The sequence below is a fragment of the Chinchilla lanigera genome, unplaced genomic scaffold (assembly GCF_000276665.1).
Source record: "Chinchilla lanigera isolate Chin_1 unplaced genomic scaffold, ChiLan1.0 scaffold00058, whole genome shotgun sequence".
In the NCBI taxonomy this organism is placed as follows: domain Eukaryota; kingdom Metazoa; phylum Chordata; class Mammalia; order Rodentia; family Chinchillidae; genus Chinchilla; species Chinchilla lanigera.
In genome coordinates this window covers 2,117,604-2,122,770 of record NW_004955459.1, presented here as the reverse complement: position 1 = coordinate 2,122,770, position 5,167 = coordinate 2,117,604, and the positions used below count along the sequence as shown (strand labels likewise).

At 41.0% G+C, this 5,167-nt stretch overlaps 1 pseudogene; it reads left to right on the top strand.

The window, feature by feature from the left end:
• The first annotated feature begins 912 nt into the window (after positions 1-912).
• Positions 913-4,797, top strand: LOC102005779 (annotated as a pseudogene).
• Positions 4,798-5,167: the final 370 nt, after the last annotated feature.

The window sequence follows — 5,167 nt, the reverse complement described above, 5'->3', positions numbered from 1 at the left end:
AAACACAGTACATCATGGCCAAAGGGCTTGTTTACCTCATGGCCAGGAAGTGAATGAGAGACAGGAAGAGACCAAGGTCCCACAATCCCCTTCAAGGGAGCACTCTCAACAACCTAAGACCTCCTGGTGTGATTTACTTCTTAAACTTCCACTACCTCTCAATAGTGCCATAGGATGGGGTCAAACCTCTTAGCACATGGATCTTTGGGAGACATTTCAGATCCAAACCATAGCAATGATCATGTACATTTCACTCAATACTGAGCTAGTGTGGGCATATCCATTGTGATCATTCTTGAATATGTATTCTTAGTCTCAGATACTCACATTTCCCTGGGGTAGATATACAGAGGTGGAATTTCTAGGTCATAAGAAAGCACATGTTAAATTTTACTAGGTGAGGCAAGACTTTTTCAAAGTCATTGTACCATTTTGGGTCTGGGAGTCCCTGTGGCTCCATAGTCTTATAGACATTTGGTATTGTCAGACTTTTGGTCTTTGGTAATCTGAGTGTGTAGAGGAATTCTGTTCGATTTTAAATTTGTTTTCCTATCTTGTTAATGATGAATATCTTACTTTTTCATCAGAAATCATTAAGCAATACTAGCAATAATAATGATAGGAAGCCATTTCTAAGATTTCAAAGATCAATAAAAACTAGAAGAATGGAGGAAGGAGGTGAGGGGGGAAGGAAAGCGAACTCTTTTTTCTTCTTACATTGGAAGAGTCTGTGATGTTGCCAGGAGCCTGAGTAATTACTGGACCTCAAATCACATAAATGTGGGACAAATCAGGCACCGTAATTTCATTTCCTTTAACTTGCTGTCATGTTTCTGTGCAAGTTCCCAAGTAGTTTGTGTAGGCTGGCTGTCCAAAGCAATGGGATCTGGAAAGTCAGCTAACATCCAGACGATGCCCCAGAGTGGCAACATCAAACAGCCTAATGGTGTGACCAGTGGATGCCAGGTGAGGGTGTCACTGTCCTTTGGGTGGGAAGCCTGGTACATAGGGGATCTTGCCACCACTGCTTGATGTGCCACCTGTCTTTTGCTCACTGACTTTTGCCAATTGTATTTCTTTGCCCTAAATAACAGTATTCCAGAGTAACATCAGGCACCAGGCTAACAGCCCCTTCTGCTGCACCCATAGGCATGAGGGACAGCTGAGAATGGAAGGTTACAATCTAGCTCTTTAAGGGCTTCCATGCTTATGAGGACATGGGACTCTGGGTGCTGGAGTTGGCAGTGTTACTTAATAGTTTGTATAACAAATTCCCTGCCCTTCACATTGAGAAATCATGTCTTCCAGTGCCAATGGGATACTTATAAAAGTATTTCATTTGTTAGGCAACAAGGTAAAAGAAAAAATTCCAGTAAGTTCTTGTAATGGAAATTGTATAGGTCATTGCTTTGACCTAGTGCAGCAAAAATGGAGATTAACAAGCAAAGGAAAAAAACAGCAAAAACCTCCATGCATGGGAAAATTAAATGTAAACATAAAAACACTGCAACCATTTCCTAAATAACTTTTGAATCAAAGAGAAAATTGAAATGGCAATTGCTGAATAACTAAGGAAACAGCAATGTGAAAACCTTATATATCAAACTCCACAAAATCTGTCAATGTTATAATGAAGCAAATTCATGACCCTGCATGGTCTTTAATATTAGGCAGAAAAGAAAGGAAATAAAGTAGGCTTTCAATCCAGGTTTGAAAGAGAAGGATAATGTAAACTTCAGGAAAGTAGGACAAAAAAATTAATAGATAGGACTTGAAATTAATGAATTAAAAAATCTCAAACCATAAATAAATACCAGAACTGGTTCTTTGGAAACTTCCCATAAAAGAGATGAATCATTAGCTGGCCCTGCTGGCCTCATGTATCTCACCAGGATACACGTGATGGATGGCACTGCAGCAGGACGGCTCCCCATGGAAGGACCCAGGGTTAATGTACACGTCCACATTTCCTCATGGGAGCCCTGTTCCTCAAACACTCAAAATCCTCTCCTGGACTGCAGGAGAGTGGGGAGCAAGGGATTCAGGGATAAACTTGTATTCATTCTAACTAATAAAAAAGAATATGCAAAACTTTTAGTATATTGAGGTTAAAGATTTTACTAAATAAATTCCATAGGTAATTTTCCAGATAAATATAAATAAACAAAAATTTTCCAAAAGCAAAACAAGCCATGAACACAGTCATAACTATGGAAAAATTAAGAGGGGTCCACAAAGTGGTAGATTAACAACTAGTTACATGTCATGGTAGATGGCAGAGTAGGAAGCTCCAGGAATTGGTCCCTCCAACAAACAACTGTTGAATTGGTAAACAGGCAGAATCAATTATTTTGGAAATCTGGAATGTAGTCACATCTCTAAAGGACACATGGGAGTGTGTAATTAAGTAAATAGATGATATATTTGGTGTTTTGTGTACCAGCTACTATCTTCTATCCCCAAACTTGAGGTAGTAAGCTATGGGGATAATAACCCGGTGTGTCTTGCTGGTGGCAAGGTGAGTACTAAATCTTACCTTCCAAAATGGGATTTGGTTTTTTGTTCTCTCTGGTGATTCAATCTGGTTGAAGCAACACCTGTCCAAAGAATTTAAATAGACAGAAGACTCCCTCCCCTCCCTTTCTTTCCCTTCCCTTCTATTTCCTCTTTTCCCCTTCCCCCTCCCTCCCCTCCCTTCCCCCTCCCCTCTCCTTTCTGCCTTCCTTTATCTTCTCTTCCCTTCCTTTCCCTGATTTAGGCATTCAAGAAATTCTTTGCCAGGTCACTGACCACAGAGATAATAGAATAGAGACTTCATTGACCAAATACAATTAAGCATAAAGATTTTACAAAAATAATTTGAAAAAGTTACTAAATAAAGGGACAGTTTAGGTCCTCAACAACCAAAAACAGTAATCTCTGAAGAAAATGAAGAATCTGATTTTCAGAGTTATTGTATTGCAATATTCAATATGTCCAGTTCTCAATGGGAAAAAATAGACAGAAACCATCTTTAAGAAGGTTCAGACATTGAATTTATAAGACAAAAAATTTAAATTAACTCCTTTATACAGTCAGCTAGTTGAAAGTAATTATACAGCTGGAGTTTGATGTGAATGACGAGGGGCTGAGATAGCAGAAACGCCTGAATGAGTTCAGTCACCTGGATGAGCGATATGATGACCTCAGGGAAGAGAGGGTGGTGACTGTGCCTAAGCCTAGACACGAAAGAATAGACTTCACCCACAGCAGCAATGAATCTAAATATACCTCTACCTCTGAGATTGCAGAAACCAAGGATGTTCCATTGAAGAGAGAGGAGCTCAGGGAGTAGAAAGTGCCTCTGGACATGTCACTGTTCTTCAAGCTCCACAGGCAGGTCACAGAGCTGGGGCAGGAGAAGCAGGTGATGCAGGATGAGCAGAACAGCAAGGAGAAGCAGGTGCTGAGCGTCAGAGTGAAGAAAGAAGAAAGACCACAAATCAGAGGTGCAGAACTGGAGTATGAGTCCCTCAAGCATCAGGAACTGGAGTCAGAGAACAAAAATGTGAAAAATGAACTAAATGAGTTATGCAAGGCCCTTAGTGAGAACAGCACCCCAGAAGTGACTGCTCCAGGTGTGCTGGCCTACCATGTCCTCATGGAGCAGCTGACTTCTATGAGCAAAGAGCTGGACATTGGCAAGGAGGAGATCCTTATCTTGAAGTCCCAGCTGGTGAGCCAGAAGGAAGCCTTACAGCTCAAGAATACAATGACAGATTCCCCAATACTTTTGGAAGATGTACAAAAAATGAAAGATAAAAGTGAAATTGCACAAGTATACATTGGTTTGAAAGAAACAAACAAGGGGCTGGGGATTTAGCTCAGCGGCAAAAGCGCCTGCCTGGCAAGCGCAAGGTCGTGAGTTCGGTTCCCGGTACCGGAGAAAAACCAAAAAAAAAAAAAAAAAAAAACCAAATGAAAGAAACAAACAAGCTCCTGGAGTCCCAGCTGCAGTCACAGAAGAGGAACCATGAGGATGAGTGTGAGGCCTTTCACCAGGCGATCCAGAGCCTGAATGAAGGAGGAGAAAAGCCAGCAGCAGCAGCTGTTGGCCCAGAACCTGCAGCTACCCCTAGAGGCCACATTGAGCCCAGCCTGCAGCATGAGATCACCTGGCTGACCAGTGAGAACCTGGATTTGATGGAACAGCTGGAAAAACAGGATAGACTGTCTGGAAACTGAAAAAACAACTGAAAGTATTTGCCAAAAAATTTTGCAAACTAGAAATGGGTTAGATGGTGAACATATCTCTCCGACAGATCACTGGTGAATCTATTCGTCCAGTCAACATTCCCAGGAAAGAAAAGGATTTCCAAGGCATGCTGGAATACAAGAAGGAAGAGGAGCAAAAACTTATTAATAATCGAATTCTAGAATTGAATCCACTTCGTGCGGCAGTCAACTCGATTCCAGGATTGCTGGTCTACCTCCTGTTTAATCTGTGTTGGGCACGGATGACGATCAGAAAGTGAGGTGGATGCTCATATCTACCATCAACAGCATCAAAAAGGTGTTGAAGAAAAAAGGCCATGATTTTGAAATTGTCTCCTTCTGGCTCTCTAACACATGCCAAGTTTTGCACTGTTTGAAGCAGTACAATGGAGAGGGGGCTTCATGAAGCACAACACATCCCTCCAGAATGAGAGTTGCCTCACCAACTCTGACCTGACAGAGTACTAGCAGGTGCTGAGTGACATATCAGAAGCATGGTGCATGAATATATATGGAATATCAGTGAGGACAGAAATTATGTAAAGAAATCAAACAGAAAGTCTGGCAATAAAAAGTACAATAACTAAAGTGAAAAACTTGCTAGACTCTTTCTGAGGAAATCTGAGCAGATTTCAAGGAAGTGGGGAACTTGATAATAGGGCAATTGATATTATTCGGTTTGAAGGCCCCAAAGAAAAAAAGAATGAAGAAAAATGAACACAGCAAAGGAATCTGTGGGACGTCATAAGTGGAATAATGTACCTATTATGGAATTCCTAGAAGGAGGAAATTGAAGAAAAAGGTGAAGAAAAAATAGTTGAGGAAATAATGGCTTATCAGATTAATAACTCTTAGTTATTGCAGACTGATCAGGCCCACAATCTCCCAAATGAGTGGATGGCAAAGACTTAAA